We start from the raw sequence: 14,563 nt of genomic DNA on the forward strand, positions 1-14,563 counted from the left end.
AATTGGCAAAGGACATGAATAGGCAATTCCCCCCAAATAAACCCAAAGGGCTCTTAAACATATGAAACGCTGCAAAACCTCCCTCATAAGAAAATTTTAATTTAAAACTGCACTGATAAACCATTCAAAAGTCTGATGCAAGCTGTAGGTAAAGCTTGGGGGAGCAAATACTCTCATACATTGCCAGTGGGAGGGCAAATCAGTACAACCCTCTGGAGGGAGGTTTGCAATATCTGTCAAAATGACAAATACAGCTACCCTTTGACTCAGCAATCCACTTGTAGAAATCTGTCCTACGGATACACCAGCCCACACAGGGAACATGTTATTTCTATATCATTGTCCAGAGTAGCAAAGGGCTGGAATGACCCCAAGTGTCTGTCAGCTGGAGCCATGGTAAATAACGATGAAACATTTACACAATGCAATAATCTGCAGCTACATAAAGAATGAGGAAGCTCTTTATACAGTGATTGGAAAAGAACTCCAGGCTAAACTGTGAAATGAAAAGAGCAAGATACAAAACGGTCTGTATCAGTGCTACGGTCTGTAGCACTCTTAAAAAAAAATGGATTTGTTGAGATATAATTTGCCTAAGGTTTATCTGTTTAAAGTGATGATTCAATGGCTTTTAGTATCTTTAAGAGTTGCGCAACCATCGCCATAATCTAAACTTTATAACGTTTTCATCAAAGTTCCAAAAGGAACTTTAGTACTCTATATTTTGTATAAGAAAAGAGGAGAAACAAGAAAATGGACACACAGGCACGCATATATACACACACCATACATATCTGCATGTGTTTGCATACTCCTAGAAGGATACACAAGACACTAACACAAGTGTGACTGGGCACTGTAGAGTCGTGTGATGTGGCTGGAACTGAGTGTGCACAGGAAGGGCTGGTGGGAAATGAACCAGGACAGGCCAGTTGGGGCCAGATGGTTTAAGGCCTTAAATACCAGGCTAACCAGTTTGGATTTTAGCTCATCAAAGCCCAGTGCTGTCCAACAGAACTTCTGGCGATGAGGAAACATTCTGTATCTGTGTGTTCCAATATGGTACCCTCACATGGCTCCTGAGCACTTGAGACGTGGCTCATGGGACTGAGGAAGTGTATTGAAAATTTTATTTCACGTTAGTTAACGTACATCTAAATAGCCACCTGTGGCTAGGGGCTGCCGCACTGGAGAGCACAGCTTAGACTGTGCGGAGCCGTGGAAGGTTCTGCAGGTGGGGAATAACACAGCCTGATTTTAGTTTGAAGGGATGTGCGAAGGATGGATTCCAGGGGAGCCAATGGAGGCTGGAGACACCTGAAGGGGAATGGCTACAGCAAGGTCGTGCAGAGGGGAGGGAAACTGACCCTGACCTTAACCCAAAGCAGGGGCCCAGGGCTGGATAATAAGGGATGGGTTTGAGAAACTTCTAGAAGGGGATGTGGATAAGACAACAGACGGTGAGGGTGAGAGCAGAGTTGAAGATGACTCTGCAGTTCTAGCTTGAGTAGCTAAGGGGGTGGGGAGAACAAGAATGGACGGATCCTGGTGGGTGGAGTAGGTGTGGGTGGGGCCACCAAGAAGCGCACACTGGGTCTCACAGCCTCAGAACAACCGAGGGCATCCACGTTTAGAATACAACCTCAATTCCCCACAGGGCAGAGGAGGCCACCAAGCTCTGGCCACCGCCCGCCTCTCCACACTCATCTCCCACTTCCCCAGCTTCAGCTCACGCTGGCCTCCTCTCTGTTTCCCAACACACCTAACTCCCTCCCACCACAGGGCCTTTGCATGTACTACTCCACTTATCTCAGGGCCTGGCACATAGTAGGGCTCAAACAATACTTGGTGATGAATGAAGAAGGCAAAAGGAGGGGAGGATAGAGAAAGCGTCTCGCCTCCAGCTTCCCCAAGAGAACTTTCCAGAGACCTGGGGAGGAGTGCTGTGGCCAACACGGTGACCTGTCCTGAGGACTCAGGGGACAGGGTCCTGGTCTTCCCAGCCTCTCGTGGCCAACAGCAGTGACAATCTGGAAAATCAAGTCCACACCCCCCGCCCAAAGCCGCTGCTCCTTGCTGAAGAGGGTGGCATGCCATCAAAGTGAGAACCGCACTCCCACCAGAAAGAAGCCCCAAGGACGAGAGGCCAGCGTGAACACTGCATCTTCCAGTGGAAGTGTGGGGGATGAAAGAGAGATTCGGGGCTCTGGCACCAAATCACCCTAGTTTGATTCCGGGCTCTGCCTCTGGCCAGCGTGGGAGACTGATCCTCCGTTTTCTTAACTGAAAACTGGTGGTAATAATACCTGTTTTGCAGGGTGGTTGTGAGACGTGGATACAAAAGGCTTGACACATAGTAGAGCTACAATAAATGTTATCTATCAGGAAAACTCAATGACCTGTGAGACCTCAACCCCCTAATAAAAAAAAAAAGTCATGAGAGTCCAATGGGGGAGGCGTGAGCACATTCTGCCTAGAAACGACATGTCACAGTCAGAGAGATAATAATAAAAATAATGACAATGATAAATGGCAAATATGTAGTACTTGTAGTGTGCCAGGCACTGTTTTAAGTGGTTTGCTTTTATCAACTCATTTAATCCTCACAAGATCCCATGTCACAGATGAGGAAACTGAAACATGGAGAGCTTGAGACACTTGCCAGGTTATAGCCTGTAAGCGGCATAATGGTCCCGTCTGTGCGCTCAGCCTAGACTCTCCCGGCTCTCATGAAACAGGGACTTCAGGAGTAGGACCCACCTCACCCCTGAACCGGACAACTGGGCCCTCATGGGCGTCAGCCATCTGGCCGGTCCAGTTTGTTGGGCGAGAACCAGGTACCAGCCATGTGGTTGGAGCAGGAACGTGGGATCCGCTGATTCAGGGGGAGCCAAGGGCCCAGGCCTCAGAGTGGGAAGGCCTGCTTGGTGGGCAAGGTGCCTCCCCTCCGAGCCTCAGTTTCCACACCTGTAGGCAGGGGAAATCGTGCTTACCTTGCGGGGCTGTTGTGAGCACAAAATGGGCTTTTCCTGGTAACACACTGAGCATGCTCCGTGTGTGCCGACTCCCTCCCCCTTAGGATAAAGCCAGGGTGATGGTACTGGGGTTTCAGGGGCAGGGTGGAGAGAGGAGGAGTTGGGGTGAGGCCTGGAACAGGGCCAGAGCCCGAGCTCTAGGAGGGGAGGGCTCGGGAAAGGGGCTGCCGCAGATGGTGAAATACCCGACCCCCGTCTACCTGGGGTGGAGCCTGAGGCTAGGCCCCCTGGGGGAAAACCTTCGTTAGGAGGGGAAATGCAAAGTTTGCCAACACCTTGATCACAACCACAGAAAATTATGTATACGTGTGAAGAACGAGAAGAAAAGATAGAGAACGAAAACAGTTTTGGGTTTTGTCTTGTTTTAGTTATTTTCCTTTAATATTGTTCTATCCTTTCAAGAAAAGCAAATCAGAAGAGAATGAGTCCTGATGGCCTCCGTCCTCTTGGCCTTCTTCCTGTACTTTCTGCCCAATACAGGCATCTTTCTGTTGACTGTGGACTCAGCAGTCTCCTGAGCGTGAGAGCTGCCAGGGACCAAATCCTGTATTTCTGTGGACTTGCATGATGGAATCTGAGACGTGAGCTACCGTGGGGGATGTGTGGGCTTCACTGCATCATTACCTGTCTGCTGAGCTCCTGGGGAACTGGGCCCCATGCTGGTTGGAAGGAAATCCTCTCCTCCTGGTCCAGAGCTCACAGGCCCAGGTGAGACTGAAACCAGCCAGGACGGACGAAGTACGCTTACCTTAGTCCAGGACGGCCCAAGAGGTTTCTGGAAGGAGGAGAGCTGGAGTTCAATCTTGGGTGACAAGTAGGAGTTACGCAGGGCCGTGTGCACACGAATGAGTGGGTGGAAGGGCGCGCCAGGCAGCAGGAACAGCAGGAGCAAAGGCAGTGAGGTGGGAGGGAGTGCGGTGCGTGGAGGTGACTCGAGCAACTCAGCGTTTGCAGGATGAAGTGGGAGCTTGTATAACGGGAGATGAAGCGGCATTTCCCCTCAGCAGAGGCCTCAGAAGTCCCATGAGGATGGCTGAATTCCATCCCGAGGGTGTCAGGAGCAGTGGGTGGGCTTAAGCAGGCTATGACATGATCAGAGTGAGAGCGATGCATTTCTGGTAGAGCTTCTGCCACTCCACACCCCCTCCGCAACCAACACACATGTACACTGAGGCCACGTGTGTGGCTGCAGGACCTAAGTCCTGTCCTCCGGGCTTCCACGCTTCCCTGGCCGTGGCTGCCACCTACGACCTGATGTAACACAACCTGAAAAGTCTTGATGTTCAAGGCTTCAAGTTCTGCGAAACAAATCATGACCTACTTTTTATACACTAAGTGAGAAATTTGATAAAACAGGTGCCCCTGTAGATTGTCCTGGGAAAGACGAATGGGGCAGAACTAGGGGGTGTAAGTCTAGGGCCAGGGAGGTAGATGTGGAGTCAGTAGGAAGGCGAACGTTCTCACAGTCAGAGCTGCCTGGTGACCACATGGTCTTCCTTGAGTCACTCAGCAGAGCTGCCTAACAGAGCTGACTCCCCAGGCTTCCAGACAGGCCTGGGCAGGGTGGTGGTTGACCAAGGCTAGCACCCACCAGAAGAGAGGATGTGATCGGGACTACGGACGGGGCTCCCCCAGATAAAAATGGGTCATCCCTTCCCCGACTCCATTGCTCCACTTCTCCAAACTGTCATTATTGTTTTCGGAACAGAGCCTCTTAAAGGTTTGTGAACAGCAGATAAAGACCTGTCAACAAGTCTGAACCCACTTGTTTAAGGTAGTTTGTTGAAAAGTGAGGCCGCCCCTCTCTCTTTTTTGTTTTGCTTCCTACTGTATATATTTATTATCCCCTCTGGCATTCAACTAGACCAAAAAAGAAGTTGATGGGGGAAAAAAAAAACCCTCTGAATAACAAGTTCTCTGTGGGGCAGAGGAAATGTTCATTTCAAAAAAAAAAACCTAAGGGCATGCAGAGACAGTCCTCATTTCTCAAAGACGAGGCAAAATCTAAATGACTCTCTGGAGTGTCCAATAAATTGAGTCACATTTATAAGGCATCTCCTTTCTTCACCTCTCATCGTGCAAGTAGCTGTTTTCCCCAGTCCTGGGCTTCCTTCCCGGACAACATGATGTGAAGTTGGCGGTACACGTAGTCCTCTGGCCGCTGCCCACCCCCATCTGACCCTTTACCCGTCTCTCCTGACCCATGTTCCCGAAGAGTCTCAGGTTTCATCCCTTCTTTGCCTTGAAGCTCCTGGACCATTGTGCCCACAGGACATCTGGACCAAGGTGGAGAAAGCACTGGGGTTGGAGTTAAGAAACAAATCTGTGTTTGAGTCCTGGTTTTGCTCCTTGGTGGCCATGTGACCTTGGACAAGTGGTCAACCACACTGAGCCACAGTTTCCTCATCTGCCGAGTGGAGTTATTCATTTCTCCGTCCCTGCAGTGCTGGAGGAGGGTGTGAGGGAGGAGTTGACAAAGCCTTGGATGGTTCCAGGCATGCTCAGCTGCTCGGTGAGCCTGAGCTGGATCGTAAGGGGCCATCTGCGGGTCGAGTCTCAGCTGTGGTGCAGCAGTGAGAAGCCTCCTAATAGCCCGGGGGGCTCCCTTCATTTGCCCGCCCTCCTTGCCATTGACTTGGGGCTGTGCGACCAGCCCTGGCAGACGAGCCACGGGGATATATGCATTTCTGGGCTGAAACCGAGAAAAGCCGACGCCCCTCCCCCCCTCCTCTTCCCTCTGTGCCACAGGACACTTGTGGGGCCACAGTGGAGATGACAGAACCACAAGGTCCCAGAGTCACCAGGTGGGGAAGAGACTTTGCATGAGCAAGAAATACACCTTTTTAGTATGAAGCCACTGAGATTTCAGAGGTTCTTCTGCTTCATTAATTAATATACCAGGTAAGCCAAGCAACATTAATTGGGCAGTTATCGTACGTGATACATGCCAAGCATTTCGCCAGGTGCCAAGGTTACAGCAGTGATCAAAGGGTGTGTACACAGCAGAATCATGCCTAACACAGTGGCAGGGGAGACGGGGCCTAGGATGGGTGTGTGACCCAGTCTCAAACTGTCCTTGGAAAATCCTAACTGTTGCAGTGGTTTAGAAAGCAGAACTCCATGTGGGTTACTCTTAGGTCCAGTCAAGTTTGCAAACCAGCGAGCCAGACTAGAGGGAGAAACAAAAGGGAAAGACCCTGAACGCAGGGGCCTGGATGTTCCAAGATTTTGAGGTGACGGTTGCAGCCCTGGAGGTGGCAAGGGCACAGGTGCTCCTACCAGACGGCACCTGTCGGCTCTGTCCTCATACAAAGACCTTCCAGGCACTGCTCGCTCTAATGGATGTTTCTGTGGGTAGAGCTAGGGTGAGGCATCTAAATTAAATGAATAAAATGTAATTCCACACCACTGTCCCTGCCCTCAGAGGATCACAGAACGGGGGTCGCCTACAGGCAAGATTCGGTTTATTTGGGATGTCTTCAGGCAGTGCATTTTCCTTGTGGGGTTGGGTGGATGATCCAGCCTTCACCACTGCCGCGGTGCCCTCATCTATCCAATGACCATTTTTCTGAACACCTACTATGTGCTGGGCCTGTTGTGGGTACCAAGGGATGAAGACAGGAAAGGGAGCATCTTTGAGACCCAGAGGCTCTGCCCTGGGCTCAGGGACAAAGACGAGCTCGGAGCTAACTGACATCCCATTATGCCCCCTCTGTGAGCATGAGAGCATGCAGATGTAGATGGCCCCATGCAATTTTTATTCAGTGCACAGAGTCTACCACCAAACCCAGAAGTGCCTGCCCTGTGCTTGCTTCCTAGTTCCCAAAGAGCTTTTCCATGGCAAGATTAATGTCTCCATTCTGCAAGTGGGAAGACAAAACTTGGAGAAGTCACACAACCAGTTGGAGAGACTGTCAAAGCCCAAGTCCACATCTCAATTCCTAACCCAGGCTTCTTTCCAGTCCACCAAGAAGGAAACAAAACCTCAAACCCACCTGAACAGAAGAGAGGACAGGCCCCGCCTCCAACACTGCAGCGTCCTATTTACACGAAGGAGTGCCCGGCCCTAAATTTAGCAAAGAGAACCACATTCTGGCCTCGGGCCTCCTGTTCCAAAGTGCTGAGGGGGACCGGACTTTTTCCCAAGCTCCCGGAGGCACTGGGACATACGGTACTATTTGCAGCCTGAATACATTAATCATTTAAAGGCCAAGATCCAGTTTGGAGAGTGGCTGGGTGTCCACTCATCCATCCTCGCAAAGCACACCCCAGATCGATGTTTGCCTTGAGCCAAAATCGGAAACGCAGCCAGCCTCACCACACAGGCCATTATCGGGAGCAGCTGAAAGTGGAAGGATTCAGAGATCATGGGCTCTGGATGGGGGCCAGCCCTCCGTGGTGATGCCCCACAACAGAACCCAGCACAGGCAAAGCACCCACATACCTCAGACCCATTATCCTGGGCAATCCTCCCAGCAACCCCGAGAGGGGTGAGTCGCACCAGCCCCATGTGCAGATGGGGACACTGAGGTTAAGAGAGGCTGAGTGATTCACACAGCCACATAGCTCATCAGTGAAGCAGCCGCAACAAACAGGGCTGAGCTCCCCATTGGCTGCTCTGCCCGCAGATCTACGCTCTGTCGTCTTCGGGTTGACCACAAAAGGGCCCAGTAGGGGCTTCCCTGGTGGCGCAGTGGTTAAGACTCGCGCTCCCAGTGCGGGGGGGGGGGGGGGGGGAGGGGGCGGGGGCCGGGTTCCGTCCCTGGCCGGAGAAGTAGATCCCGTATGCATGCCGCGACTGGGAGTTCACATGCCACAACTGAGGACCCGGCGAGCCACAACTAAGACCTCGGTGCAACCAAATAAATAAATATTAAAAAAAAAAAAAAGTGTCCAACATTGGTGCTCTCTGCACCTGCCCCGTCACCCTCACCCATGGGTCATCGGTTATAACATTGTGATGTGTCCTGCATCACGGGCGGAGCTGCCGATGCACCGTACATGTATCTGTGGACCAGTCTATCGCAGAGCCACGAGCTACTGGAGACGTGGGCCCACAGTGACGTGGCCTCATCCTACCCTGCTCTTCCCAGCTTCCTCAGGTGAGCTGTGAAACTCCAAGGGGCCAGGCTTTGGGAGAATGGTGGGCACTAGACTGAAAGGCGATTTGGGGCCAAATGTGGTGCCACCGGGGAGAGGCGCCAGTGGGCAGGCCGTGGGCAGCTGGGGTTTGGGAAGAGGGACGTGCTGGTTCTGACTGCGTCCTAGGGAGACCCCGCTGGCTGCACTGCAGGGGTCGAAAGGGACAAGGTTGCAGGTGGCGGGAGGAAGGGAGGGGCAGCAAGAAGCTGGGGCACTCAGCCAGATGGTGTGGCCTGGAGGACGGAGGGTCAAACGGGTTGCACACAGGCGCTAGAGAAAACACTTGACTGCCACTGAGGGTCTATATGCGTGGGGAAGGAGTGGGCAGAAGGAGCGGAATTCCACGCCAACCTCGGTTCCAACAAAGGAAGAGGAGAAGCAAATCCACTTATTCAACGCAGATTTACTGAGCAGCTATTCTGTGTCAGGCCCTGAGGTTAAGAATTTAGTCTAGAACAAGAAGACCCTTAGAGAGCAGTTGGTTCAAACCCAACATCATACAGGGAAACACGGGCTCAGAGAGGGACAGATGTTGATTCAAGCTCACACAGCAAAGGGAACAAACCGGAAGTCACTCAGCTCTCTGGATCCCCAGCCCAAAGCCCTCCATGCCACCCCAATGCATCCTTCTCAACACACTGTCTGGTGCCAGACAAGGATTTCTGGAGGCATTTCCGGGTCTTGGACCCAACCCAGTGGGCTCATTCTTTGCAGCTATGCAGAGATCCTGTGTTTACACACAAGCTTACTGCCATCACTGTGCTTCTTGGGTACAAGACGGCTTTGCCTGGAGGTCTCAGACAATCACCTCCCCGACAAAGGATGCCAGCCTTGCTGGGTCCCTGTTCCAGCTCCTCACTGGAGTTTTCTGACCTACCTGCCCTCTGACTCTTCCATTCCTCCCTTGGAGTTGGGGTTCACACCATCTCCCCAGGCTCATTCCAATAACCTCCACAGGCCTTTCTCTTGAGTAAATGACCTGGGGGAAAAAAGAGGAAAAGCTGGACCATTTCACCACCCAGCAAGGTGAACTCAACCAAATTACCTCCTTCAGGCCACAAACAGGTTTCAGCACCTGTGTTTAATGAGGTCTTATTTTTTGAGCCAGACATCCTGCTTGGATGGCTAGGTACTTCAATGCACTGGGCCTCAGTTTCCTTATCTGTAAAATGAGCATGTCCTGCGGATCCCTGAGCGAGGGTTCAGCCTGGAGCCCGGCACAGAGTCAGATCTCAGCAGATGGCAGCCATCGCCACGACACGCTGGGACCTCTGTGAGACGCAGGCTGCCCGCCAAAAGGCTGGCTGTTTTGCTGGTTCGTGGTGCCATTTCCCACACATTAGCCTGCGTAAAAGTCATCCGGGGAGACTGTGAAAATCTACAACCTACAGACTGCTAGAGCATCCTGCCCCCAGAGTCTGGGATGGGGTCTGGGAACCTATGCTTTTGCCAACTCCTCCTGGGTGGCAGAGGATGCCAAAGGCCATGTCATGAAAAGGCACAATGTAGGTCACTGCATCCTCAGGTGACCCCACTGCAACGATGTGGCCTCTGAGAAGCAGATCGTGCCAGCCCGATTCCACATCCTTCCATGATGATGTGACAGGACAGGGAGCTGAGGATGTAGGTGGCCTTTGGAACGTGTTCTTCATCGAGGGGGGAGGAAGGAATGAGAGAAGCCGGGACTTTCAGGGCCCTGCAGGTGAATCACACCTGGGTGCAGGGACACTTCCTCGCTTGTCTCAAGGACAGTTGTGGCTGTGCCTCAATTCCCAGGACCCATGGGACAGTCATTTCTGTTTAGCCCAGCTCCACTTCAGGACCCCCAGATATGTGCTTGGTTTACTCATTCTGTCACTCACTCACTCAATGAACAAACACAACACGAGCCCCTCCTTGGTGCCTGAACTTACATGTGTTTGATGCTGGACTCTGCGGCCACAAAAACATCGTGACCATCCACTTCTCACTTCTCTGAACCATCTGTAAAAGGGCAAAACAATAACACATATTTTAGAGGGTTGCCGTGAGGATTCCGTGAGATAATGCACGGGAAACGCTCAGGCCCCCTGAGCGCTTCCTGTAGTATGTGCTTCACACATGCCATCTTATCTGTCCCCTGAACCCCCTCCACTCTCTATATCCCAGGAGCAATGAACTTTCCTCAGTTCCGCAGGGGCCCTGCTTTCTCTTGCCTCCAGGCCTTTGCAATGCTGTTCCCTCTGCCAGCAACACTCTTCCACTCCCCGGGCTCCCCTTCCACCTACATACACACTACCTGGCTAACCCGTCCTTGAGGTCTCTGATGTCACTTCTTCAAGGGAGCCTTCCCTGACTGCTGCCCACCCCCCCACTCGTTGAGGCCCTCCCCCCGCCACGCATTCCTACAGCACAGTCTTTCTCAACCTCCGCGGCACTTTTGACATTTGGTCTACACAATTCTTAGTTGTGGAGGCTGCCTGGGTATTATGGGATGTTTAGCAGCATCCCCAGCCTCTATCCACAAATGCCAGTAGCACCCCCAAGCTGTACAACCAAAAGCATCTGTAGACATTTCCAAATGTGCAGTGGGGGAACCAAGACCCACTGGATCAGCACCTTGTTCCTCCATCATGAACACACAGCCTGCAGGTCACTGCGTGTTCAGCATCTGTCCTCCCTGAGAGACTAAGCTTCATTGAGGGCAGGAGCTGGGATTGCCCTACCCATTGATGAATCCTCAGCACAGAACTCACTTGCAGGCAAAGTACTGACACTCAAGAAACACTTTCTGAATGGACAGATGGACAGAGAGATGGAAGGATGAAGTGATTCACCCAAAGTCGCACTCCTAGCAGAGGGCCCTGCTGGACTTCGAACCCATTCTCTGCTGGCGGGGCCCGCACTCTTTCTACTTCACTGTCTGGAGCTTTTGACCCTGCACCAGACGCTCCTCTCCAGACCTTAGTAACAGCAGCTCATGCTCGTGGAGAGGCCACTACAGGCAGGGCTCTGAGCCGAGCGTTTTTCATGGCTTACCTGGCTAAATCCTCAGCATGACTCTACAGGGTAGGCACTGTTATCATCTCCATTTACAGATAAAGAAACTGAGTTGCAGGCAGGTTAAGTAGTTTTACCAAGTCAGGCAGCCAGGGAAGGGGCAGTGCTGGGAGCTCCGTCTGCAGGAGATGGCTCACAGTCTGGCATCAGAGCACATGAGGCCTCCTGAAATAAGGACCAGCACCCAACTAGCTCGATTCACGGCCCAGGCAAAGGGACCTAGAGTGAGCTCATCAAAACTGCTGATGACGCTGCATTAGGAGCAGTTGCTAATACATGGGGAGAAAGGAAGGGAACCCTCAGAGAGTGCTCCTGACCAGAGGAAAATCATGATCCTGCAAAAAAAAGTACCAAATCCTTGGAGATGGGAAAGTAATGACTTTGACATTAGTAAAGATGAAAAAGCAATACCAATGGGGGAATGAGGCCAGACACAGAAGAAAACAACCCAAGGGTTATAGACGCTCACAAGCTGAGTCAACAATATGATGCTGCTGCCACCCCTAAATGGCTCTCCTTCCTTCACCCTCTCCCCAGGCAGCACCAAACGTTACTTCCCCTAAAGCCATGCAAAGCTCACTCCCGTTTCATAAACCTTCATTGTTCCCCTTAGCCTTCAGGCCGAGTTCGAATTTATCCCTCCCAACAATCTCACCCCACCCAGTCTCTGCAAGCTTAATTCCTTAAGCTACCACATAGACCCTATATTAGGGTTCTCCTGAGAAATAGGAAAAAAATATATATATACTTAGAGAGAGAGAGAGAGAGAGAGAGAGAAACAGAGAGACAGAGGCAGAGAGAGACAGAGACAGAGGGAGAGAGAGAATTCTCCCTTCCCCTGCCTTTTTGTTCTATTTGGGCTCTCAAAGGATTGGCTGGTGCCCACCCACATTGGGGAAGGCAATCGGTTTTACTCAATTCACCAATTCAAATGCTAATCTCTTCTGGAAACAACCTCACAGACACAATCAGAATCCCGTTTTACCAGCCACCTGGGCATTCCTTAGGCCAGGTAAACCGACACCTAAAATTAACCATCACAGACTGACCTCTTGGTACAACCAAGATGGTCTGCATGTTCCTTAAACTGTGATAGATTGTATTTTCCAAAGAGGACCACAACATTATCTCCCACCCCACATGCTCTTCTTATAATGTGATGCTGACATTCTTCCCATTGAAAAGTGGGGTTTATGTCCCCTCCCCTTCAAACTAGGTGGGCTTCTCTGACTGTTTTGACCAACGGAGTTCATCAGCAGAGACAACATTATTTCACTTTGAGGCTTGGTCCTAAAAGGCATTATAGCTTCCACCTGGGTTTCTTTAGACAGTCACCTTTGGAGCCCTTAGCTGCTATGTAAGCCAGCTAATGGCCCTGAGGCTGCCATGCTGTGAGGAAGCCCAAAGTAGCCCATGCAGACAGTCCACAGGAGAGGCCCTGAGACTGCGTGAATGGAGAGAGAGAGACGAGAGAGAGAGAGAGAGAGAGAGAGAGAGAGAGAGAGAGAAAGGGAGAGGGACGCTAGCTTCTAGCTGCTCCAGCCCCCCAACACCGTCCCAGCTCAGCCACTCACTCCCTCTCACCGCAACCCTATGAGACACCCCAAACCAGAACCATCTAGCTGAGCCTTTCCTGATTTCCTGACCCACAAAAACCATGAGAGAGAATAAATTAATTGTTATTATTTTAAGCCACTAAATTTGGGGGTGATTTATTATGTGGTAATAGCTAGCCAGAACACTTGCCCTGGCCATTTTCAACTCCACAGCTGTTCTCACTCAATTCCTCCTGCCTGGTATACTCTTTCCTTTTCTTTTTTCCTTTTCATTACTTCTTCACTGGATTCAAGCATCTTTCTTTGAGGCCCAGCTTAGGTTACTCCTCTTCCACGCAGACCTCCCCGAATGCTTCAGTTCTTGGCCTCACTCTCTACATTACTCCCTGTGGCACTTACCATCCCTACTGTTCATCTGGCACTTAGCAGATGGATTGCTTTTATAATCATTGTCTTTTTTTTTTTTTTTTTAGCAAAGTTTTTTTTTTTTTAGTGTTAGCAGGCGGTTTTTAATTAATTAATTAATTTATTTATTTTTGGCTGTGTTGGGTCTTTGTTTCTATGCGAGGGCTTTCTCTAGTTGTGGCAAGTGGGGGCCACTCTTCATCGCGGTGTGCGGGCCTCTCACTATCGCGGCCTCTCTTGTTGCGGAGCACAGGCTCCAGACGCGCAGGCTCAGTAGTTGTGGCTCACGGGCGTAGTTGCTCCGCGGCATGTGGGATCTTCCCAGACCAGGGCTCGAACCTGTGTCCCCTGCATTAGCAGGCAGACTCTCAACCACTGCGCCACCAGGGAAGCCCCATTGTCTTTTTTTTTTTTTTTTTTTTTTTTATAAATTGTTGAAGCCTCCTTGCTGATGTCCAGTTTTTTTTTAATTTTTTAAAATTTATTTATGGCTGTGTTGGGTCTTCGTTTCTGTGCGAGGGCTTTCTCTAGTTGTGGCAAGCGGGGGCCACTCTTCATTGCGGTGCGCGGGCCTCTCACCATCGCGGCCTCTCCTGTTGCGGAGCACAGGCTCCAGACGCGCAGGCTCAGCAGTTGTGGCTCACGGGCCCAGCTGCTCCACGGCATGTGGGATCTTCCCAGACCAGGGCTCGAACCCGTGTCCCCTGCATTGGCAGGCGGATTCTCAACCACTGCGCCACCAGGGAAGCCCCATTGTCTTTTTATGTTCATTTTCCTGCCCGTCTTCAGGGACCAAATCTTTCCTGGCCATCCCCCGAACCCAATATCGAATGAGTCCCATAACCCAATGGTGCCCGTGAGTAAGATGCCCACACACACTCCTGCATAAGAGCACCTCCGTGTCCATGGCTGGACTGATGCTTGAAGGTCATGGAGAAATCAGGAGAAGCAAAGAAGACCCTGCAGGTGACTAAAGGGGGCGGTCAGCAGGTCCTCCAGAGAAAGAGGAAAGAAATGAGGGTCACTTGTCCCAGAGAAGAAGACTACAAAATATCCAGATGGGTTTCAGCTAGTGGTGAGCTGGGCTGAGGGGGACCAGGTCTTAGAGATAAGTGATGTTATAGCTCCCAGCTACTTAAATAACATAGAAGGCTTGTTAAATTACAGTTTTCTGGACCTCATCCCAGACTTGTGATGGAGCCTATAATTCTGCATTTTAAAGAAGCATCCCAACTGATTCTTATGATAAGGAAAGTCTGAGAGATATTACTCCATGTTGAGAAGACAACGTGTATAAACTAGAGTGAGAGATGCCAAGCTTTCATTCACTCATTCATTCATTCATCAAGCATTTAATGAGCACCTACTATGTGTCAGGTCACGTGT

The sequence above is a fragment of the Balaenoptera ricei genome, chromosome 11 (assembly GCF_028023285.1).
Source record: "Balaenoptera ricei isolate mBalRic1 chromosome 11, mBalRic1.hap2, whole genome shotgun sequence".
NCBI classification, from domain to species: domain Eukaryota; kingdom Metazoa; phylum Chordata; class Mammalia; order Artiodactyla; family Balaenopteridae; genus Balaenoptera; species Balaenoptera ricei.